This window comes from Temnothorax americanus, unplaced genomic scaffold (genome assembly GCF_048541705.1).
Source record: "Temnothorax americanus isolate GAGA-0224 unplaced genomic scaffold, ASM4854170v1 Scaffold15, whole genome shotgun sequence".
In the NCBI taxonomy this organism is placed as follows: Eukaryota; Metazoa; Arthropoda; class Insecta; order Hymenoptera; family Formicidae; genus Temnothorax; species Temnothorax americanus.
This window is the reverse complement of record NW_027509286.1, coordinates 3,627,950-3,654,286: the sequence shown is the minus strand read 5'-3', so window position 1 is coordinate 3,654,286 and position 26,337 is coordinate 3,627,950. Positions and strand designations below refer to the sequence as shown.

The 26,337-nt window shown below is 44.0% G+C and overlaps 1 protein-coding gene across 2 annotated transcripts in view; it reads left to right on the top strand.

Annotated features, from left to right (window-relative positions):
• The window catches only part of LOC143895238 (CUGBP Elav-like family member 3), a 119,321-nt gene that overhangs the window by 3,066 nt on the left and 89,918 nt on the right, over positions 1 to 26,337 (top strand). The window contains exon 1 of one of the 2 annotated variants that reach the window (XR_013256253.1): positions 8,018 to 9,525. The exons of the other annotated variant lie outside the window; for it this stretch is intronic. The gene's annotated coding sequence lies outside the window, so the exon portion shown is untranslated. Of the gene's footprint in view, positions 1 to 8,017; positions 9,526 to 26,337 lie in introns of those variants that run through there. 2 annotated transcript variants of the gene reach the window in all.

The following is a 26,337-nucleotide window of genomic DNA, read 5'->3' as shown; positions in this document are numbered from 1 at the left end:
CAGCTGCACTGCAGTCTGAGTAATTTTGGAAATATGCTGCTGAAACATTACGGTGTTATCGGGATATTCATCATTGAAAAATAAAACTAAACTACTGCATAGAGCCGTTCGTGAGAACGTGAGATTAACTGCCAAGATAATCGTATACGTACATATCGAGACGAATTGTGAACCATTTTATTTACGCGCCTTATAATTATAGAAAGTTCTCATAGTCGTATAAGAGTGTCTTGATTAAAAAAAAAAAAAAGTAAATAAGAATATAAATAATTTAACAAGATTTAATATAACAGCTCTTAAAACTTTGAACTTTTTAGTTCGAACTCTAGATTGAATTCAGAAGTTTCGATTTCCGATGACCGATCCAGATATAGACATCAGATCTATGACATTCGTATAATAAATGTGCTTGGGTAAGGTAAGGTATACGCGATCGTAGAAATTGTTAAACGTCGTTGCATGACGCGTTACATAGATTTTCTTTAACAACCGTCTGTAAGCGGCGCGGAAAAGTTTCTTTTTGTTTCAACCTTTCACGGGACCACCGCGCGGCACGAAAGGTAGGAAGACGACGCGAAGGGACGAGAGGTCGGACCGAGTTAGGGAAAAGGTAATGCTCGACGGTGACGAGCTGCAACCGACACGGCAGTCTCGCAGTTTCGAAACAGCTCTCCAATTTTAATGAGACCCGTCTATTTCCCCACGATTCTGTCTCCGTGTTACGGCTTACCTTTGTGTAATTATATTTTGATTCCCCCCAGCTGCGCGCCCGCGTCTCTTCCCGGTTCGCCTCATTCTCTTTTCGCCTCTTACCGTCCGCGGCTCATGCAGCTGCGGATTTCCAGCTTGGCCTCTTCGTTATTGTTATCAATTTATACGTCTCCTCCCGCTTATTTTTCTCTCGCTTGCGCTGAACGTATACGCGAGCACTGGTAAGCGAGCGTTACGTTCATCTCGCAACGGTGCCAGGCCATTGTTCACTCTGTCTGGAGACATAGTGACCTACCCTCGGTCTAGTTACCCTCCTCCACCTCGTTCTCTTCGCGGCACGTTCGTCCCCGGATTGAATTACGATCGGAGATAAATAAAAAAAAGGAGGAAGAAATACCGCTCCGCCTTCGTCGACGAGAATCCGTTTTGCATCTTCTTTATTCCGGTGGCCGCTCCATTGGCCGCCACTTCGGCATCCGTACTTAATTACTGGGTAGTTACGATACTTCGGTGACCTCCCGTCGTCGGTATTCGAGAGGCGTTCCCGCCGTTTCTGTTCTCCCTTGTCCCGCTGCCAGCGTTGCTGTACGTACTAATGAGCGCGTTGAATTGTAACTTCGAAGGCGAGTAAGGAAATAATTCAGTTGTTTCGCCACAATCACGGATATTCGCGCAATTCGTATTACGACTCGCTCGCGATTTATTAATCGAATATTTCGCCGTGGAAGATCATCCTGGCTTCATCTCTAAGTTGAATCGCGCGAGTTTCCTACAATCTATACTTAAAGAATAGCTTTTAAAGAGGAAAACGTTGATTCTCGAACGGTCAATAACGAGGGTTTCGGTGTTACTGTCAATTCGACGAGGAGCGAACAAAACGGGCGCATTTTCTTTCAATTGCGAGCACTCGCTCGTCCACGAGGGAGGATTTAAAGAGGATGCGTTCGAGAGAGAGAGAGAGAGAGAGAGAGAGAGAGAGAGAGAGAGAGAGAAATTCGTTGGTATATATAGTATATCGATTCGAGTGATAACTACGAGTTTAACTCTCGCGAATGGTTTACTCGTTTCAGCGTATTTAACAGCGGAGCGTACCAGAGGGCTCAGCTGCCGGGGTGGTTGGCACATGGGGACCATGGCACACGCCATTACAATGGCAACCAGCCCCACCACCGACCTTTCCGCCATCTCCCTTCTCTCTTTCTCCCATTCCCTTTTGGGTCTTTCCCTTTTTCTCCGTGCCTCTCTTTCTCCCTCTCGTTCTCTCTCGGTGCGCGAGGTGCACGAGGGCTGTCCGTTCGTCTGTGGTCTCTCCCGTCGCGTGCATGGACGTATGTTATCCTACTTTTTTGCCGCAGGCTCTCTACATCCGTCTCTCTTTCCGTCCCGTCCGACCGATCGATCGAAAGTGCATACATCGCACTCCCGCTCATTGGAAATTGGTGGGAATCATACGACAATGTTAGCGTTCATGATGAAACGTTGTACCCGCTTGTCACGTGAAAATCTGTCGACAATATATTCTTTGCGTGATCAAACGATTCTTATCGTCCTGCGGAAATCAATGCACGATATAGCGTGTAATACTACGTAAATATTAGAGTGGAATAAAACCGGATTTTATTATGGTCTAAGCTAAGAGATTTAAACGAAAATATTTAATATCAAATAACGAGAAGATACACAACAAAATCACCTTTTGCATGGCAAATCGTGCCGTGCAAGTCGTCCATTATATTATTATAATGATATTTATTTTGCATCAAATGACATATATGTTATCGGAAAGAAAAAATCCTGTTTCACCTTTTTTTTATCATGGCATCGTCATTATGCATATCGGTCTTGTCCTGGGTGGGCACATGAAGAATGCGAAATCCATTGAGAATATAATATGAGAATAGGTTGTTTCGGCGTAAACATCAGGCGAGAGAGGCGAGAAAAAGAAAAGAGAGGAGCGAGGAAGTAGCCGAGTGCGCGATGGTGGAATAGGTTATATAGGCGAACACTCGCGTAAGAAGGATTTGCACGATAGAAGGGGAAAGACGCTGGGGAAATAAGGTAATACCTGCGGCTTTGTCTCGATCGAGGGCAAGGAGAGTCGCTGTAAAGAAAAATACGGAGGATAAGTAGTGCTGCCTTTCTCCTCTTTCTCTCTTTCCGTCTTTCTTCTCTTCTTTCCTCTCCTCTGTCCCCTCCCGCTGGTCTTTCGTTATTACATCGAAAGAAGAGCAGACAGGCCGCACGGCTATTGCGCTGGTATCAAACTAAAATTACGCTCTCGCACGGCACGGGGGGGAGGGGGAGGAGGGAAGAAGTTCAGGCCGCCCGCGCCGAAGCTGCCTGCCGGAAAATTCCGGGCCGTCAAACGCGAAGAATGGGAATTCCCATCGAGGCAGCGACGGGAGGTAGGATCTCGAGATGGGAAGCATAACCTGCCGCTGCATTTCCCGTTGTTCGTTGTTCCGGCGGATGCGAAATTCGCGCAGTGCGGTTGCTTCATTCGCAAGGGAACGGGAATTTGTTGGGGAATATTGTTATGTTAAAGGCGCTCTTTTACGTTAGAAATTATTTTTATTTCAATATAAGCTTGTAAATGCAGATGCAACACCTCTTTCATTGTTAAGAACAAAAAATCATCGTCAAAAGATATGAAGAATAGACTTTTCTGTGTTACACACACAAATTTTACACGTATGAATGTGTCTTTTCACGTTGACGCTCATTTTCAACAAGCAAAAATCTTCTGCAGAAATAATATCTTTTATTTAATATATAAATATATATATATATATATATATATATATATATATATATATATATATATATATATATGTATGTATGTATTTAAAGAATGTGAATAAAATACATATACACTCGCATATACAGGATACAATATTGTTCCCCAAAGGGGAAAATTAAAATCCTTCTCTCTGTCAAAGGTTCATGTAGCTTGTGAGCGGTAACGTATATTGTTACAAGCGAAACGAATAATTACCAGTTATACATATAAAATATTTTGCATATTCCGTAGCTTGAAACGATAAAAGAAATTTTTTCGCTGTTATCACTACAACAAAGCCAGCTTTGTATGCAGATTAAAATATGTACTGAACTTTCCCGCGCGCAGCGCATGCACGCTTTTTTTTTTAAGTACCAAATAGTGTTTACTGTAATTTGTATTTTAGAAATACGATGTTATCGCATTTTTCTGCAAAACCAACAAATATTCTCGCCGTTCGCAGCACGAACAACGGCTATATTTGTAATATTTGTACGTGGTTAGACCTTAAACGTGATAACCACTACCTACCGAAATTATTTTATACGATGGCACGCGAGCGGCCAAATTTTCATGCGCAACTTAAATATTAGCGCGCGCGCGCGCGTTTTAGGTTCGCACACACAAGTGATTTATAGCTCAGTACATGAAATAATTGAGACTGTAGGAGGAACGTCGTACCTTCCCCGACGGTAAGAGTCTTTTACTCCCTCGTCGTCGTCTATATTCACTCTTTAGTTTAGGACGTGTTTTCTCCTCCTCCCTCCCCTTCTTTCCTTCGCAGTCTAATGTCTTAATCTTCCGTGTGTAAAGAATTGGGCCGGGCCAAATGAAATTTGCATAGTCGTTACCAACCCGCCTTTACCGAGGGATAGTTCCGTAGATCAGCCCCAAGCTCTTTTGGCTCTCAGAAAAGAAGAAGACTGGTACAATGATCCGTTTGATTGCTTGGGATAACATTTTTTTATGTCGGTGATCTGAATTCTCAATGAAAAGAATTTTATGTAGAGATATATTTTTTCGTAACGTGTGTATCGCATATAAAAAAGAGACAGGATATAATTATATAAATATAATCAATATTTTTTCCCGATCGTATTCCGTCCTTAATTAATTTGGCCTTTACGAAGGAAGATTTTAATTTTGAATATTGTGCCATATTCTAACAAGCTATAATAAATATTTGCCATTCAATCGAATCAATCAAATTTAAGTCGCGATAAAAATACGTGTCGCTTTACTACAAGGCGTCGTACGCTGCGATCCTCCGAGCAAATAAATTATGTATGTGGCGAGCGCGCCAAGCGTTTCTGGATTTCCAAGTTATAGCCAATGCGATAACGCCGGATAAAGGGACGTCGCGGGGTTCTCGATCGATCTTTAATAAACGCTCTGTTCCGAGGATAAGGATTCACAGAGTAGTGTGTATTGCGGGGAAGCCATTCGCGTTGTTGGAGCGCAAAGGAGAATGTAGGTAGGGGTAACGTAGTACGCGTTGGCTAGGTCAGGAGGTTTAGGAGCTACGGAACCGATAAGGGTTTGCCCCAGGCATGCTCGTTAACGACTATGTAAATTGACGGGTCTATTTATTCTAACCGTCGTTATCGAAAGCGCTAGATGAAGAAATCAGAGGCCGGTAGTACGGGCCGTCGCTTCGCGACGCTACAATCAATTACAACCAATACTGCATTAAAGCGCGATTATTCCAATGAGGGTTTATTATTCGCGATCAAAAATAGCGGATTAATTTTCGTTACGCGCTTTCCCCTGCACACTCTCTCGTCGAATGCTACATTTCCGTCGTCGTCGATAATATACGCGTCTCATGCCGAGCGAAATCGCAAATAAATTTAGTGCTGGCAAAATAGCTTTCTCGATAGGTGCTCGATAAGAGAATGAGAGGAAGAGAGACAGCACGGGATATCATAACGCGCTGTCCAACCATTTTATTGCAATGCTAAAGTAGGTATTGATCCGAATCTAGGAGAATCACGAACTAAGGTGCTCGACGACCATCGATCCGTCGTGAGGGGGGGGGCGAGATGAAGGGGGGAAGAGGAGGAAGAGGGTAATCATTTTCCGTGTCCTCCTGCTCCTCCTCCTCTTCCTCCTCCTCCTCCTCCTTCTTCTCTTCCGTCGGTTATCCGAATTGGGTTCGAGGGGGTCTCGTAGCAAAGTTGGAGACTAGGAGAGGACACAAACACCTCCGTTCGGGCTGCGAGGAGGAGAAGGGTTCAGTAGGGCCTCCGCTGGCGAGAAGAGGCGAAGAAGATTGAAGGAGGAGGAAGAGGAGGAAAAGAGAGGAAGCGAGAACACCCCAATGTCTCTCTCACCTTCTCTCTCCCTTTCTCTCTCACTCTCTCCCGCTTTCGAACGAGAGGATGCATGAGAGACTGCTCCAGACCGTGGAGAGAGGGTGCTGCCTTGGGGTTCATTATTCAGGGCTATTGATTTCCATCCACCTCCTACCATCAGACCACCCAACGCCACCGGCGACCATGAGTGAGGGAGAAAGAGGGAATTGAGCGATGGAGATGGTACGAGAGCGAGATTGACGGGTGGCTGTTCTCTCTTGCGAGCTTCCTATCTCTCTTTCTTTCCCTTCCTTAAACCCTCAGCATTTCTGCTCCCAGCATGCTGCGTCAACCTACATACTGACTGACATCTGTTTAAACCGAGCTGCTCGCTCATGACGAGCCTGCGTCTTATAATACCGGTCCGTTACTTATGGCGTCCCGATTTAATCCGTTTATCGATTGGACATTTACCTTGGTGAAGTCAATTTTGAGGTGGAAAATGTGGAAATCCATGAACGAGTAATTGATTGTAATTCATGTATATTTTACATTAAATATGTCAGATCTATGCAGAATGAGATGTAATTTGCGGTTTATGTATAACGACGAGCACTAATATGAGCAATATGAAGAAGAATATTACAAATATATTAATATAATTAGAGAATTAACTTGAAATTATTTTCTGTATAAATCGCTTGTCAAAAATTCTGATAGGCGCGAATTGACGTTGTCTCACAAATATAAGGTGTCAAAAATATACGTAGAATAAAATGCTCGGCATCGAATTCGTCTCTCTTCTTCTCTTTCGAAATTGTCTATTTTTGCAAATTCTCGCGGAGTAGCGTCATCCTTTGCCGATTCTTCATCTCGGATTCGGATTTCTCCGTCGTTTTCTATGGAGTTGACGGAGAGGAGGGAGGGAGGGGGAGTTGGGAAGAAACTTCTACCAAAACTTTCCACCCATAACGGCGGTCCGATAGGGCTCTCAAGCTTTCTCTTCGGAATTTCATGCCTTGGGTTTCCTGTTTGTGGAGGATCAGCTTGAGGATCATAGATAATACCGCAAGACCAACGGCCAATCGGTTTTATCCCTTTGTTTTCAAATCAGTATGGATAAAATATCGCGTCGTCTGCCCAACGTTCGTGCTTTATCGCTCCGATGATATACATTATTAAATCTTTTCATTAAATGTATTTCATTCGTAATGTATACGCGGTCATATTAACATCATGGTGTACATTTACAATGAATGATTATTAATTGTAGCGTATGACAAAAATAATTGCATAATACATGAAATAATTTAATATTAATATATGGACTGTTTTATTAATAATCGTGTAAAGCTATAATCATATAATTTTTATCACTGAATGAGTTTTATATGTTTTTATCTCTTTTTTTTTTAATCTGAAAATAAGATAATAATAATGTATTTATCATCCGACACATTTATCAAACACGTTTTAATAACAAGTTATTAAAATAATCAGACTGACGAGTGATGTACTCGCAGGTAGGTCTGAGCACATCTCGCTTTTACTACTTACGCCAGATAGAACTATGAATTCGTGAAGGTTCCGGCAGTTGTGGCTTTATTTTCTCTTGTAGATATTTTTACGTCACACTGAAATCTAACGTTCTAGAGTTTATTATTTTATGAATAATGTATTATAATTATACGATGTGTTTATTATTATATAGCTTTATTATCTCTTCATCGTATAACATAATTCCAATTTATTTTAATTGTAAGACGTATTAATGAGTTTACACATCTTGTTTTCCTTATCATATTTTTTCATATTAATCGTACTTGTGTGTCTTGAAAACCGTAAATTACATCCGAATCACATGCAAGATCAGGCATACTCGAGATTACAGTATGCACGTGTTACAATCAATTACTAGTCACGGGTCTCCGTTTTTCCGTCTTGAAATTGATCCACAGTATGCGAAAGCAGCATGGGTTTGTTCTCTTTGACCGTGCCCAACGTGACGTAACGTAAAACCCCATTAGGTGTTAGCTCCTCCGTCGACGGTTAAACCGTTACTCGGCTGCCGTACGTAGATGGAACGAGTCACGCTACGTAGTATTGGTGGGTGGGACATATATATATATATATATATATATTATACGTAGTCAGAGCGCCGCGGCGCGCCGGCAGAAAGAGAGAGAGAAAGGGAACACCGGCGCGCAGGGGAGTACCGGCACTGTGTGTGCCTATAGGGATTGCAGCTGCCGCGGGCGCCGGCGCGAAACCGTCGCTCGCGAGACCACCTCCGCGTGGTGGGCTCGTGACGTCAGCTATCCTCAGTGTGCGGAGAGCGACCGCAGTGTACACCATCTCCACGTTTTGGTAAAAGAGGCGGCGTCGTTGTCGGACGTACACGAGTTGTACATCGCCGTTGATCGGTACGACGATCAGCTGGAGAGACGCAGCTCGTTGTAGCCCCCTTCATTTTTCCCCCATCCCCCCCTCCGCCACTCGTCACTATTCCGTGTCGTGGATTCGCGATCCGGAGGGGATCTGCGACGAGACTTTGGGACACGCACGAGGATCTCGGAGACGGATTTTCGTTTCGGTGGGAGAGGACGCGTCGTCGTCGTCGCCACCAGCCGCTCGACGAACTCGCGCAAATTTTTTTCCCGCGGCTGGCCCACCGTCCGATTCGTCCACTCCGCTCCGTTCCGCTCCGCTCCGAAGTGACGCGGTCCTTTCTTCTTGATGTGTACGACGACGACAACGAGGCGGAGGACGGTCGGTAGTTACGCGGACGACGCTCTCGCCGGCGGTACCAGCGTTTTAGAGTCGAGTGACACCTAGCACGAGAGGAGCGTTCGTCGCGGGGACAACGGGGTGGCGAGTTTGAAAACGACGATATTCGGTACGGCGATACTTCTCCCGCGTCGCGGTGGTGATGTTATTGATGTTTTGCTCGTGACGTTAGTGTTTAAACGTTAACAAGCACTGACCACGCGCGTCGTTGTTGTTGGGTTTCCTGATTCAGACCGCGAGATTCAGTGCTGATTTTTTGTTCTTCGTTTTAAGACACGAAATTTACTCGATCGCGGTCTTAACGGTGGGTTAACTCGACCAGTTTTCGCAGACCGGTCAATTCAAGCGTGATCGTGGACACGTGGAGTTGGATCGGATCGCTCTCTCGGCTCACGTGGTCGTCGAACGACCGGCGGCGCTCGTGGTCGCGCGACCGCGCGACTCTCGCGTACGCGTTCCGCGCGTAGTTTAGACTTGTCGTGGGTGAATTACGCGAATAGAAGGATTTTCTTCGCGCTCTCGTGGAGCGATACTCAGTATTCATGGTGCTTCTGGGCACGCTCGACGTTGATCCGCACGTGAACGTGAACTGTACTCGGTGAGTGTTTTCGCGTTGTGAGGAACAGGCGTTTCGTTTGTGCGCGGCGGCGGCGACGACGCGTTCCCCATCTTCTGCTATCAACGAACGAAGCGTACATGTCGCGAATAGAAGGAGAGGGATGACGACGCACGACGACCATCGCGATTCCGTCGAAGGGGACAACGTGAACTCGTGAAGAACGACGAGTACGACTTGTGTGACTACGGAACGAGAGACACGGCGGTTCACTCGTGGCGGCTTGCGACTCTTCGTGGGACCTCCGAGATCCGCAAGCACGCGGAATCAACCAGGCAGCGTGGAGCGCTCGGCGATTGTGTGGCCGCGCGCCGCGGACCTTTATCTTTATCAGCCAGGTATCGAATGCAGCCCAGGAAAATTCATTATTTCTCGCAATCGAATTAGCGATCTATTGCGTATGCCGTGCGACACACATATCATTTTCTTTAGTTCCCAGGGTGAAGTCTAGAATAAGGATAGTTTCTATATAGGTATAGTTTGTAGATTTTCCAATTTTTTCAATTTCGCGGAGTTATATTTCTCATTTCGGCGCCGCTGTATTTAGCGACGATCGCGATAATCATTTGCTCCAGTTTAGAGCAATCACTTTCGATCGTTATTTCGACTTCGTTAAATAAACATCAATATACTCGTCAGGAAGTGTCTGTAATTTATTCGACTTCTATATTGTCCATCTATTCGGCTTAGCCAACCTGATTCCAGGCTCTATCGATTCTTTTTTTTACAAAATTACCCACAAGTTATATAATTTCTATAGATAAAATTTCTGGAGTAAGGACTTACACATACTTTGTTCTGAAAAGTATGACGAACAACTTTCATCATATTTCATTTTCTGGTGGGATTATTGTAACGCACAGATATCCTATAATGTGATAAACTTTCTAAATTATTCATAAAGTATTTCGTTATCATGCTTTTTTAATGTAATCAGTCGAATAGTTGGATTTACGTGCTTGAAATGGCAGGGGAATGTTATTTTTCCGCGGGAAGAGCTACTTTGCATCGCTTGCTGTATATCTATTTATGAAGGGCGCGAAGGATGGAAATGAAAAGGGATAAGTTATTGCGTAGATACTTGACACGATTTATGCTCCGCGGGCTATCCTCGTTTTAATATCCGCCGGCTCGCACGAATTTTACATTTTCTACCTCCACAATTTTACATGACGGCGCGAGCCTCGAAAAAAGATGGCGAAGAACTCCTCGCGGTATGTCGGCCCATTCTTCAGTGACTGCAGCTGCGAGCTTTCGCCGCTTCGCGGGTGCATTCTTGCACCGCCGTTTGTGGGAGCATATTCCAAGTATGTTCAATAAGATTCATATCCGGTGACAAAGGGTGTGCTATTTTTCCGTGACATTGCGTGCTTTGAGAGTTTTTAAGCGAAACGCGTATTTTTTACGAGTCGAGGCGTAACATGCGAGTATCTCTTACGATAATAATGAAATGTATCGATAATATTTTACCATATAACAACATTTATTTAAGTATGACAAGTGCCGCGTTTGTAAAAGCATAAGATTTTAGCAGAACAAATTCTGGCGATATGCTATTGATATATCGTTGGTGTAATATCTCCATTTTTCCGCATAAATACTCTGGGCATACTCTCAAATTCGTGCTCCGAGAGGGAAATGGCTAGTGGGCGAGCTGGGAAAAGTTTAAAGGTTACTGATTTTTGGTCAGATTGAGCGACGCGGTAAGCTATCTCCTTTGGTTTCCGAGCTGTGGTAGTGGCAGGTTTACGGATTTCCGAATGAGTCATATATATATATATATATATATATATATATATATATATACGCGCGCGGTGGAAATTGCTAGGTAAAATCGGGAGAATCGGTGCGGCAGGAGTCGATTAAATTTTCGCGTTTTTCGTCGCGTCGTGCGCCTCGACGCCCGGGTGCCACTTGAGTTTTGGTTTTGGCAGCGCCTCCAAAAGTGTTTCCCTATATTTGCAATCGAGGCAGGTTACAGCCTGACCCGAATCCTTAAGCTAGACCACGGTCACGGGATGCCTCGGCGAGCGGGCACGTAGTAACCTACACGCCAGGCTGTGCCAGGAGCGTCTTCCTTCCTTTCTCCTTTTCCGCTACTCCGGTTTATTCCCTTCTTTCGCGTGGCCCCCGTCTGAAACTTCGCCTCCGGTCGGCCCGCTCCTCGCTCTATGCTTCGCAAGAATACTCGATATAAAAGCGGTCGAATCAAGATATTATATGAGTCAAAGGAAAGTTTAAAGCAAGTATATGGAATAAACGTATCGAATGAAAATTCTGCGCCCGCCGGTATTATCCCTCCAAGTATTATCAAAATTTGCTCTTTTCCACTATTTGAAAATATTTTCTCGAGAGTGGAGGAGCTTCTGGTTTAAATGAAATTGGACGTTGTATTTTTTAGCGTTAAATTATTCCGTAACATTAAATCTTGCCTTTGTTAATTCTACAAAATCTTTTGACCATCGCACAATATTAAATAACGTACTTCGCAGGGGAAAAAATCTAATCTCATTCGTATTATTCCTCTGTTCCTATCCTCTCTCTATCGAAGCGGAAGTTAAGCTGCTTTTTTTTTGTTATAACATATCCCGCCGCAATACTTGAAGGGCTCTTCAGTATTCCGGACGCATTTCCGACGCGATGTTGGTAAAGAGTCGCACTTGTTGGCGTCCAGGGACATGGGGACATTGGACGTGGAACACCGAAGAGCCGGGTAGAGAAAAGGTAGTAGTGGTAGAGGGCGAGGATCGCACTCGGAGGGACACTGGAAAGCGAAGCGAGTGCGCGGTGGTCAGCCTGGAGGGTCTCTTGGGAGATTTCTGGACCGCAGTCCTAAATCAGGTTTCATTCCCCTGGCGAGTCTCTGGCACCTCGAACCCTTTCTCTCTTCCTCTCTTTCTCTCTCACACACACACACACATTTCAATATATTGAACAAAGCGTACGAGCGCCTCGCTACAACTCCTTTTTTTCTAGTCTGACAATTTTCCTCTACGTGCCAAGTAGCATCAAGCGTGGAAAACGGCGAATAGCCTGAGCTGAAGAAATGCTCAAACACCACGACGTGATAGATTCGACGATCAGTCTTTCATCATTTCGGCTCAATTTTTCGAAATTGACTGAGAAGAACTGTATTCTCGCGGATTCTAGCATCGGTGGTGGTATTATCTCGCGTGTGAATGTGTAAAGTTGAAGGTAATGAGAACATCGCTATAGCGAAGGATGATCGTTCGACCGGGAGATCTGTACTAGACACATGCATTATCACAAACGATATCGCCGTAGCGCAGGCGTGGATTACACACACCAACACACGGCTATACATTCGAAGACACGTGCGCGTAATAAGATAGCGAGGAACACGCTCGGGATACGAGACATTGCAGGAACGAAGGGAGGTAATTTCTCGTCTTGTGCAAATAACTTCCTCAATCTTGCTCGGTCTTATCGACAGCTTTGCAGGAGGTGGAGGATTAATCCTTTGCACATTTATAAGTTTTTCAGGAATTAGTAATAATTTGCAGAATTATTTCCACATCTTCGCTTTACTCTTCTCACATGATATACGTAAATATAATCAAATAATATTGATATTTATTTTTATTTGTAGTTAGCGCAAATCAAATGGTAGAAAAAGAAATAAGAAGAGAATTACCTAATAAAAATTAATACGCATAAAATAAAAATTAACATTCATGAAATTAATAAAGATTAATTAAATTATTTATATACACGTATATATCTCTATGACTACAAACGTTTCTGCAACGTCGAAAAGAGACGGAGATAACAATTTTCGAAACTCGCGGAAAAAATTCTTGCCATGGTATGCGTGTGTCAGAATGTTTCACGTGTGCTCGAAAAGTGCCGCCGTCATACATTTGCGGACACGAGCGGGAACGAAGGACCCGCCTTTGTACTATTACGGCCGTAACATTACAGAAAGAGATACTCCGCGCGCTTTCTCCGCGCGCCGTTGCTCCGTATGCAACGACGACGACGACGACGACCTACGCCGTTACGCCCATAAACATAGATCAAGCTCAACAATGGCCCGCCGGTAAACGTATTGACATTTTATACTTCCCACCAGCGCTGACTGGTTGCCTCCACGAACGCCGGGTGTGTTACTCAAACTGCGATACCGCGGGACAAACTGCAGGATATACGCTGTCCTCTCCGCGATTCTACGCACGACGAGATGCTAAGTAATGGACGAGAACGATACGCTGGGCAGATCTATGAATGGTTGCGATCGAAGGTGCGTTCGAAATGTCGTTATAGTTTACGGATTCGCGATCGCGGAAGTCGAGATAAGACGGGTGCAATAAAACTGTAAATTCTCTCGTAAGATGAACCGTCATTCCGCTTCTAGATGATTAAGATGATATATACGTATATTATCACTCTTCAATCTTTATAATATTTTTTAGTGCTAAATTTAGCAAATAATTTTTTACAAATATCTTTTTCACGATGAACTTAATATTAGTATGTTATTACTAAACATTTACTCAATTTACCCGCATTATATATCCATGAAAGCCCGTGTAATTTCAATATTGGACGTTCTCTGTGCTATTATTTTACGTAAATGGTGCTAAATCAGATTGATAGCCGATAATCCCCGTGCCTCTCGACACAAGGGAAGATACTTCGCTGAGCGGTTGTTAACCTGATTCTAAACCATATATGGCTGATATTGGGTTAATATGGTGAAAGTTCTCGCGCGCGCGCGCGGAGGGAACTTCTCATAGAAGTGTGTTACGGGAACAGCGTTACGTCTCTGAACGTAACGCAGCGTTCTACTTAAGGGCGCGTGATATTAAAGCGAGTAGATAAGGACGATGCATAGTCAGACATGGCATACGTTTCAGTGCGTCGTCGTCTCGTTTTTGCAGTTTTTCTCGTCTTTTTTTTTCGTTTATTTCATATTGTCTTCGTAGAACTTTCATTTCTGGCATGTCATACATAGTTGTCACGTTTTCTAAGATGTCTTTGTGACGATGTCGAGGATTTGAAAGAAGACTTCAAAATTGTAGTTTTTTTTTTTTTTTTAATTTAAAGATTAAATTAGCTACAAGCAAATATTAATTAAGAATGCGATTCTCTTACATAATTTTAAATAATCACGCGAATGTTACTTGAACGCCAATATGTTGCGAATATTAGCGCAAGATTGCGTCATTATAAACCCTCTTAATCTCGCACGGAAGGAAAGGTAACCTGTGCTAGCGGAGGGTTAAATATTTATCACAGTCACGCGCACCGCATTATTCACGCTAGACCTTCGGGCATGGTGTTATTTCTTGGTAGACTTAATTTAGAAATAACAGGATTCCAACTCACGAGTGTTTAGGAAATTTCTTGATCGATCATTTTATTCGCGAAGTGCGTTACCTACGAGTTCTATCTCTTTCCTGTTTTACGTAATATTTTTTTAACGTAAGAAACATTAACAAAGATTTTGAAATATCGCACACGCTATAGCAGCGGCGCCGGCGTTAGAAAAAACAAGTAGAGGCGGAAAAACGGATGAGCGAAAGGTTGTGAGTTTCTTATCTATATAGACACGAGCGCGAGATCTCTCACACATCAAAAACAATTTGTATGATTATATGCAGAACGCTTTGAAGGTACCTAAATCAAGTAAAACGTACTACGTCGCCGTATCGTGACGCATGTTTAAACGAATTTACTAAAAAGTTTTCTCTCACTCGATTCAACGTGATGCATATTATCATTATATGTATATTCTATTATTATTTCCTAAAAAGAGATGTTTTCTCAATAAGACAAGCTAGTGTTACGTTAATTCCTTGATGTAAATATTTGAAAATAATGAAGTATTTGTTGCGAGACTGCGACATTTGATTTATGATATTCTCTACGATATTACCTTTATTCATAGGACATGAATTACTAAATAAATGCAGAAAAAAAATGCAAGGACTCTAAGAAAGCTTTTATCAGATGTTTTTTGTTATTCACGACAGAAGAGAATATTTGATGCAAATCGCCGTTTATTTCGTGATAAAAATCCAGCCGATGCGTTAGGATAGAGAATATATGACGCCTCGAATTTTTGGGATAACGTATCACGCGTTATATCGAAACCGGCCGTAAAACTGTGACAACGGCAGGTGACGGAGGAAAGTTTTCTTCACGCCGTGTGGCCCTTCAGCTGTTCACGTCGGATCCGTTTACGCCGGTCGGGGAAAATGTTTTCGAATACCACAAGTTGGAATAGGCTGCCGTCGACGGTGGAAACGGTGCCAAAATCTCAAGAGAAACGCGCCCGTGTTTCCCCCCTGCCTTTGGCTCGACGTATCCTACCCTTTCCGACCGCCTCTCGCTCCCCTCGACCCGCTCGGCCTCGCCTCGCTTTGTTATGTTAATTGTTTCAAACTCGGGGCATCATCGCTACGTTTATTTTCCATTCTCGTCGCCTTCCTTCCTCCCTTCCGCGCGGCACACACTCGCCGGTCTCCGTCGACACAAAGCCTCGTTTTCGTCCTGGGCTATTGAGCCACGAAGAATACGCCCTTTGTTGAGCAACATCCTCCTTTCGGATATCACTTCTGTGATGGTCGTTTAATCATATTTTATTCCCCAAGGAAATACCGCATCCTTTATATTTTATCGAAACGTAAGTAATATATCTTGGATTTTACGCGCATATTTGATTTTACGTATATCGTATATGAAATAAAATGCGATATAAATTCGGGATCGGTTCGTGCGGTTGCGATACAGGTGTCTTACGCGTTAGAAAGAAGTGTAAGATTGTATAAATCGCATTCGCGTAAAGCGCATTCCAATCTGATGCATTTTTGTTTGACTGCGCGTGTGTATTTTTTTGCTTTTTTTCCGTATTTCTCATTCGTTTCAAGTCGTGACGGTTGCGCACCCGTGGCACTCTATATATTTTAATACCCATGCTGTGGAATGCGGACGAAACAGTTATTACAGTTTTAATTAAACGAAAATCATATCATTCCATACATACTTGATAGTAGTCTGGCTGCCGTGGGACACGCTGATGCATTCAACGTAGCTACATACATAGCGCGCCGCCGCAACATCCCCGATGGTTTTCTGTTTCAAATATTGTATGCCTACTATCCTCTGGGAGGTCGGCCGCTGCCAACTTTCGTACCGCCTCGGCGAAGCTCGTTGGTTGCAATTTTTAATTTTTGTTTTCCGTTTGCATCGGGAACAGTCAGTTTAAATGGACGCACGAAAAACGCGTTATTTGATACAAGATATTATTATAAGAGCGGCTACATCGTATTCATTATAATCATAAATATATGTAAGGTATATGCTTTAGTTCGATATGTAGCCTATTGAAATTCTCATATAAAGTAATATTCATGGCAGACCACAAATATTGAAGGAATTTTGTGTGGTGGCATTCTGGAATATTTTATGTACGCAAAATATGCCGGTAATGGGTCTTTCATCTTTGAATAGGCATACCTCGATATCTTTATAGGAAGGCCTCGGCCGCGGTATGTGGAGTACGAGAGGTATTTACGTTACGGCCATAAATTCAAACGACGTCTCAAAACGAGGTTAGAAATACGGTTAGAGACCGTTTTCACATGCATATCGTTTTTCCTGTCGTGCGTAAAATCGCTTGACTATTTCTCTCGATCTAAAAGCTGTTGGTTGCTGTTTTAAATATTATATAACGACGAATGGAACTCTGAAATATATATATATATATTAAACAATAATCTGACCCTGTAACGTGCGTGTGCAATTGCGAGAGTTTGGGCTTGCGAGATGTATTATCGGGATGAAACTTTAGAAATGGTTAAACAAGACCTTTGTTACGAGGACGTAGAGATTTAATAGTCTCGCAAACCAAACGAAGACAGGACTCGCCCTATGTTCTCACGTTGTAGCTTATGCTCGGTAGCCGCATCATTTAGCAAGATATACCCAAGCTCAGGTGCGCTCGTTCCTGTTGCTCGTCTCGTTAATTCGAATTCTGGGCTTCTTGGACGGAACTGTGCCGTAATTTGAAAGCTTCGTATAACGGGCTTGCGGAGTCTTAGTAAGGTGTAGCGTTCGGTCAGTCGGCTTTCTCAGTCTTCAAGCAAGGTCATGTTGTCTCTCTTCGGCTTCTCTTCTCTCCTTCGGATCGTGTATCCCTCCTTCTCCCCTCCCCCCTCTCTCTCTCTCTCTCTTGTTTCATCGTCTTCGGAGAGTGAGGGAGACGGACAGAGCGAGCAGATCCTTTGGTCTTTCCCGTAACGGATGACCGCAGGATCTCGGGCGGGCTATCGACTTGGCTTGGGCTCCGCCTGTGCGGGAGAAGGGTAAAGGAAGCCTAGGGTTTGGTTGGTAGTCTGATGTTGTGTAACGGACGGCCTGGCTAACACCAAAGATGTCAGCACAGCATAATATTATCCTAGATGCCTCGCAGTTCGGAATTTACTCCGAGATACATAAGCTTGTGGTTAGTTAATACCGGCGCTTCCCCGACCTCTACATCCTAGAAGTTGCCCGCTCGTATTAGAGGGGGTAAGAGAGGAGGAGGAAACACCTCCCCCTTTCGATATTCGGCCATCCCTTGCATAATCGATCACGACGTTAGCAAAGCAAAAACAGCTTGGCGAGACTTTCGTGACTGGTCGCGATGTTACGTGTCGTATGGGATTTAGTGCGTATCGCGAAGGGTGTAATATCGATCCTTCCGAGTAAGCGGGATTGCCGTTCCGTCGCGAGAGATGTAATGGGTCCTGTATACCATAGGTAGGTTGGTAGAGGTGTTAGGATAAAACTGCGAATTATTGGAAAGCGAGAATGCGGGTTTGTTTCGAAGCGACATGTCGGGCGCAAGGGTGCGCGCACAGGACGTATTATCTCGCCCGCAGTTCAATAGAACGGACCGAAACAAAGGGGGCCACCGAGCAAAATAATGCCGACGTTCAGGGGACCAGGAACTAACTGAGAAAAGGGATCTTGGTACTATTGTGTACGGGCGCGTATATAGATATTTATAGATGGCGAACGCGCGTGTTGGTGAACGCGCGAGACCGTGTGAGTGGAAAATGAGAAGTACTACGTGAGGGTGCTACCCACAAGGAGTGGAAACAATGGAGGAAATAAAATGAAGCTTAGGACTAGGATAGGGAGTAATCGTGGCGAAAGAGAAAGAGAGAAAGAGCTCGAAGGTCGGAACGTGTATTTATTCAAGATAACACGAGAAGGAAATAGAGCCGGAACTAAATGGAAGGAAGGCGAAAACTATATAGAGCCGCGAAAAGCGAGACTCGGCCCCTTCTTTCGATTCTTCTTTTATCGCGAAACTAATAATAGATATTACCTTTGAGAGACGAAGGAGGCGAATAAACAGGACGCGAATAACAACATTTTAATTCACCAAGTCGGATATGACGAACAACGTGCCACCCACAGCGCGCATCGATTGTATGAATTGAATCGTTACCCCCCCCCCCCCGAACATTACTTAGGAATCAAGGTGTGCGACTGCAAGTGGCAAACACGGTTTACGTGCCGTGGCGCTTTGCTTTCAATTCCACTTTCAAACTTTTCCACCCGCCACACGCCGCTCTCAAACAAACTGTATACCGAACCGCCTATTTGTTTCTCAATGGGACACGACATTCGTGCAGCACGACTTAATGCGGCAAGAAGATATTCTCGGGCACGCACGCGTTCGACTTCACTATCATTGTTAGCGCGTAGTCGCGCTATCCGCTGCACACTATCATCAAGACTTCGATAACGGAGTTCCCATTCGCGTTGTGAACAATAAATATAAATGTATATGTTAGATCTCTTGTTATCTTATCATCGGTAGTTGAAAAATAAGGTGGTCATGAAAAGCGCTTATCAATTCTTCGTTATCTTGGAATAAGAGATTTTATTTCGGTACGATTAAGTTAGAGACAAGGAAACAGGATAAACGCAAGGACACGTGTGGCAGTAAAGCCGGGCGACGACCCCGGTTACTCTATAAGCTCTCCTCCTCTTTCCCCCCCCCTTTGCCACGTCACTGGCATAACCACCCTTGGCTCCGATCAATCTGGCGTCTGCTTTGCCATCATTGCCTTTGGTTTTCACTATATATGTTACTCTGCGTTAGACCGAAGCAAGCACCCACCGTACATCAATGTGTTTCGAACCTACTACGATGATCAACTGTCAAAATCGGTGATCTGCAAGCGGTGTTCCCGCCCATCCACGAAATCGATAACGGATAGTTTGGGTCGTTCGAAGATATTGCTAAGGACGTCCGTACGTAAGCGACCGAGGTATATAGATAGATTGCTGTAGGATTGGCGACGTCGGCTTAATCATCTTCGACAGTGCTTTATCGAGATAGCTATCGAGATATGTTACGCAAGAGCGTGTGATCAATATATCTTGTTAATTTAGCAATACGTGTGTTACAACAAAATTCCTTGCATATGAAATTTTCAATTCTGTATTTTTTAGTCGTTTATTTTATTTTTCTTTCTCAAAATTTAATATCTGCTTCGTACACAGTTGCGATGTAAGTGACAAGAGTTTTCGCAACGCTTTTCGAACTATCTATCAAAAGAAACGAGACCACGGATTAAACCGCAGAATATCGTACGTTTTCCATTAGGATCCTCTATCGCCCGCAATGCTTCGATAATGTCTTCCAAGTGCGATCGTTCATTCTCTCAGGGGTCAGATATTCGATAAAAATTCGTCCGATCCCGTGAGTGCGGCCGCGTGCACGTTTGCTAGCACGATAGCGCGATTTCATACGCGTTTGCAGTTGGTGCGAGGCCAGACCGACGTCGGGGAAAGGTTGGCTGGCCAGCCAGCCCGGCCTGCCGCAGTTGGCCATCCGTGAACGGGAGTTCGCTTTTTGGCCGGTACGACCGGACAGAAATGTTGTTTAGCTTGATTGAACTTTCGCGGTGCCGGGGGGGGGGTCGACTTTCAAAGCAACGCGGCGCAGTGCTGTCTGTACCGCCGCCACCTATCCACCTGCATAAACCTCTGATCTCTTCTCTGTTGTCCGCTGTACATCCAGTCTCGCTTGCTTATTTTTTTTATTGCCCGCGCATTGTTGAAACCTCTCCGTGCACTTCTTTTAACGTCTTTGTAATGTCGATTATAACAGTGTTTCTCTCCCAATCCTTTTTTTTACACCGCGAACATCTTTTATCACAAGGAAACCTAATAATATTATTGCGATTTCTCTCCATCTTAAAAAAATCTATAAAATTCTCAAATATTTTGACATTTTTTCTTTTAAATTTGAGCATATTTATTTTGACTTTGAAATAAATGGTATATATATTGATGAAATTATACTACAAATATATTGTACACATACATTTATTTTGCATATATATTTAATAAATTGTGGTTTTATTAAACAGAGATTTAAAAAAAAATGGTATGCTATTCGAATATACTTTTTTAGTTTCTTCTAATCGAGAATATTTTTGATTGGTACAATAGCTTTTTCGCATTTGTGGCTTTAACAAAATATAATTGTCATTACATATTTCTTATTTTTATTTCTCTGAAAATTTTATTTCTCCGGGATTACAACATTTTGCTAAAATGAAGTCTGGAATTGCAAAGCGCTCTTCCATGAGCACGTAGCATCCAGCATGGCCAGATTTCTCGATCCCTCATACGTGAATCGCATAAAGGGTGGCGATAAGATCGGGATGAAGTTCGCCGAAAGCATCAGAGAGATAGATTCTCCGGGAGGCTCAATATTACTCGCACACTTTACGCATACGAAGTAATCCGTACGCGTGGAGGCGGCATATTGAGCGAGCATCATCCCCCTCTTTTCGCTCGCGAGGACCACAGAGAGAGATAGAGAGTGAGAGAGAGAGAGAGAGAGAGAGAGAGAGAGAGAGAGAGAGATATCTCGTCTCGGAGGAGCTTGTCTCGGTTTACTGAGAGCGAAGCTATGGTAATCTTTGTCGCTAATACTATTTATCTGGGAACCCAGACCACGCGACGACCCACCCGGCTGTCCGCCTCTTGGCGGGTGGTGCGTCAACGCAAACGGCACGGAGACGCGGCTCGCCAAGATCAACGGCATTCATATTGAACGAGGCGCGGGTTCTGAATATTCATGCCACCGTGTAGGGCGAACGTCGCCGTGCTGCAAGGTGGAGACGACGAAGGTGGAGGCAGACTTAGCCGTCGCCGTGCAGAGGGGTAAAACGCGCCTTAATGCCTCGCTGATGTGAGCAAAACATGCCGCATGGTTGTTACTCATATATACGACGCAAAGGATTCGCGTTCTACAATATCGTATACAGGGTGGCTGATACAACAATACGATAACCTTTAGCGTTCGCCTCGACCTGGGGAGGGGAATAGAATGGACGCCGTTTGAATTAATTAATAATTGTTCTTCCTAGTCTGACACTTGTTGGTACCTTTGCTTAAACTCTTGCAAAGTTGGAAAATGTTATCCATCCGTTTTATTGACTAGCGGATTATAATTTCATATCAGATATATTATTAATTAGTCGGTAAAGCCGAAAAAAGAAACGCACCCTTCGCGCGTCGCCTTTGCATGTACGTCCTCCCGTGGAAGGGGGAGGGGCGAAATTATCTATTGATTTTGAATAGGTGGCCACTATGGCGGATTAGGCTGACCAGCAGGTTGCGGTGATTGAGGCTGTGTCTGGCCTTCTGCCCCGGCCGTCCGCCAGCTTTATCATGCGCTCCCACCATTGGCGCGGAACACGTGTAATCAGCCGCCGATCAGCCAAACATGAGGGCCAAGCCGGCCGCATATTATTTTGCGGTCGGCCGCGGCTTACGAGTAAACGCGGGAAAAATTTATAGCCTCGGGGAGGGATCCGCTGGAAGAGAACAGCGAGCCGCGATCAAATATCCCGCAAAACTTGAAGTTTTCCCGAGGTCGAGTTAGATTAAGTTGGAAACATATATGGATACTCTATATGAAACTTTGTTACACGCGAGCACTTTAATCAGGAACTTTATCGAGCGAAAACGTGCCTCCCCACAAAATTGATCGCGCCGAAGATCTGGTCTCGTCGTCGCGATCTGTCAAATATCAAAATAGGATAGCATGCAGAAATCTCGCAGTTTTATTAGTGTGTCTACTAATAGATTACATGTACAAAATTTAAAAAAAAAATAATTTCACAAAAAACAGCTGTAAACAATTAATCGAAACGTGTTATTGCAAAATAATTTTATCAATTATTTATAAGTGTAAGTTTAGTTGAGTCGAGATTGGATAGATTGATTTTAAGGGGGCGGAAGGGCGGGGGTGAAAAAATACAGCGGGATGCCGCGAAATCGTCCGAGAGCGGAAGCGCGATCAAGAGACGCGAAATCATAGTACCGCGAACGAACCGGCACGTGAGATAAACGTTTCCCCGCGCGCCGTGCCGTAGAACTGTCCGCTGATTTATTGGGCAAATTAAAGAACTTTCCAGTCGGCATTCCTAACCCTTCCCGCGCTTGTTCTACAAAGTGGCTCTAATTAAAAGACTATAAAGAGTCAGCCGCCATGTAACGGTGCGGCTCACGTACGGTAGACTGTAGGTTGGTTCGTTGGGCAGAGAGCGGAGTTGCGGGGGAAGAATGGAGTGTCTGGGTGAGAGCATGGACGTTTCTTTCATGTCTGACCGTCAGTGTAACGCGCTTAGATGGAAGGGTTGTTTAAAAGTGGAGCGGGTGGCATGAATTCCCAACGATGATATACGAACGAGGAGGAGGGCGGAAAATGCAGGAGTCATGCCGCGAGCAGACTGCGCGCACGTTAACCGATCTCTCCAATTATTTTTACGTCGGTTTGCGAGTAACGACTGTATTACAGAATTCTATTGTTTAACCCGTTAATTTTTACGGCGTGCGACCGCTGCACAAGTCTTCGAGCGACGGCGGCACGCGATCGGCATGCCGTTAATTCGGAACGTTTTCCTTCCCTAAATCCTAAATCTCTTTCACCGTTATATACACCAGTCGTGGGATATTCGCCCCCCCCCCCGTGTATTTCCAAGATAATTCTATCGCACGCGGAACGTATCCCGAGCCTTCTGCGAGCTCACCCAACGTAGCGTATATATCTTCCGCGGGAAACACGTCAGCGAAAAAAAGGTTTCATAATTCTTAATTCAGTTATCGAAGGATCGATATGGGAAAGTGCCATATCTTGTAATGCGTCAGCGCGAAAACAGGTGGAGGCTGTCTCATACAGTTTCATTCACGTGCCTGCAATCTCCATAATCCAGAAAGAACGTTCCTATACAAAAATAAAATCTGGTTGGATACACAGTTTTCAAGATACAACATTATAAAAATGATAAATCTATTGATTACAGTTCTTTGTATAGTTATTTAGAAAATTGTTATTTTTACAATTATTGTTACATTTTTTTACTGACAAATATTCTTATTTTTATCATAATTTTTACCTGTTGTAAGTAAATTTATAACAGGAATGCTTAATTAATTAATTGTAGACTTTTTACAATTATTGTTACATTTTTTAACTGACAAATATTCTTATTTTTATCATAATTTTTACCTGTTGTAAGTAAATTTATAACAGGAATGCATAATTAATTAGCTGTAGACTTTAACAATATTGTTAGATATGTATGTCAATGTACGAGGTATAATTGATATATAGCGATCCAAAATTTACAGACGTGTTCTTGCATGAATTTGAAGCTGATGTCTTCTTAGAGAAACCATCAATAATTTCTAAACTAGCTTCTTATTAATCAAGGTATAATGATATAAGAAAGAATCACATACACACACACACACACACACACAAACTTCAATTTTATATTTAATTTCGATAAATTTTATTTTAATATTTTTGTAAATCATATATCAAGATATATCAAATATAACATGAAAAATTAGAAAATTGCGAGAATTACTTGTCGCGTTTTCATTAATAAGAAAAGATTGATTTTAAATCAGTCAAAGAATTTGTCTGAAAATATCGGCCTGCAATGTATAATACAGTTGCGTCTTGTAGACGGCACTCTACTGCAGCGTTGATCGAAAATGTCGTTGTATCCTCTAGAAACGCGCCGGCGGTACGACGCTTTTAAGAGCAGCAATCCGACGCCTTCCTCTTTAATGAGACGAGCGACAGAGCTGTGTGCAGAAGAGGGGGAGGAAGATGTTCTCTCGGTTGCCCATCATGTCCCGTGGGGTAGGTTGATGCTGCGTATACCTACTATCTCCTTTCGGGAGCGCCGAGGGAGATGGAACGAGATGGAACAGTCACGACGAGACGGGGACGGGATGAGGCGCGTTGGTTCGAATAAGAGACAGATCTATAGCACGAGAGGGGGGGGTCTCGCCGGGGATGAAGGAGGAAAGCAAGCAAGCACAGGCAAGGAAGCAAGGCAGGCAGGCAGGCAGGCAGGCAGGCAAGCAAGCAAGCAAGCAAGCAAGCAAGCAAGGCAGGCTTGCGAAACGTTACCTATAGCAGTATAGGCCGTGGCTGTATTGATCAAGACGAGGCGGGACGGCGGAGCCTCCCTACGCCTCTATTTCCGTTGTTGGCCCTGTTCTTGCCTCTCCTCGCGCCTACGTGGAGGAGGGTCTTGTTCCTTCGATCCCCTGTTCCACGCTGCCCTTCTTTTCTTTGGTACTGACCGCAACCTCCGTGTGCTTCCACTGCTGGGGGCGAAACGCCGCCGCCATCGCCCGATACCAACAGTGGGCAATCTCTCACGATCAACATCAGCGACGGTGGTCTTCTGAAATCTATTCGTTTTCAGATGACCAGGCTGCGGGAAACGGAGTGCCGGGCGCTTGGGAACTCGCTGGTTTTTCTCGCCTCATCGATTTTTCTCGTTCTCCGCGTATTCATGCCGTGAATAATTTACGCGGACAATTTTGTACCGATTTTTCCCCCGAGTCGCACCTTCCGTTTGATTGCTTAGGTCCTTGAGTCAAGTTTGATGTTTCCGCATCATTGCGCCGTTTCAGGAGCCTATTATTTATAGATGACCTGTTCAGATAAAGGATCTTCGATTCGATGCATCTCCAGCGGAGTGGAGTTTATCAATTTGTCGCGTAAAAAAAAAGAGGAACGCATAAAATCGAATTTGATAAATTATATTTATAATATTTATACATGTACTAGATACAACTTCCTCGAAAAATATCGGTAAATTTTTCTTATATACGTTGGTATATAATTCTTGTACGTATATGTGTATAAATAGAAAAAAGTTACATTCAGGGAAAGGCAAATGGAATGAGCTGATGCAAGCTCGATTCTTCTAACCGAGGTCTGTTTTACACTCAGTTCTCTGCCACTGTCATCTTATTTTTCTTTAGACTTTCTCTCAGAATTTCCTAAGAATTCGACTATATTGCGGTTTGCATACCGCCTTCTTTCAAGATGGATCCGACGAATGAGTGAAACAGCTGTTTCATAACATTCTGTGTTTTGCCTCGCGATTACAATTCACGAATATTTTTGCAAAGTATCGCAATGTGACTCAACGATATCGCGCCGAAGCCACTCATACGGACTATGATTAAAGTATATGCGTTGAACATTTCGCGTACCTATTTCTAGTTACAATTCAGCCGGCACCGCGACTGAACACGGGTATATGTACACAGTTTTAGCCGGACTTTCCCAGGGAAATACCCAGAAAATTTTATTTCGCCCGTTGTCATGGCAGGCATAAACGGTCAGGGTAACTAAAAAAGAAGAAAAAAATGCACGGACATTCCGTCCGAATACCGGTCCTGGTACGAACGAACGAGTTTACGTTTCAGCCGTCGCGGATCGAGTAAATGTAGGGAAAGATGAGGGATTGTGCGGTTTTCAGGCTGGATCGAACTGAAAGAAGAGAGGGAACGAGGGATGACCGAGGGAGGATTCGTGTCGCGGGGACAGGCGACTCCCGTTTGAGGGTAGTGGAAAAAAATTTCGCGCCCCCCCCCCCCCGTTCCCCCTCCCGCGTGGCCGTGCGCGTGGATTGAACGGGTGTGCGCGCCAGGCACGTATATTTATGCGATACATTACGTATTCGGGTAAATGACACGTGGCTTGATTTACCGTCGTCGGGAATACGGCGGCGGAATAAAACGCGCGAGCGGATGGCACCGCGTGATTCCTGAGTAATGCACCTCGCGCA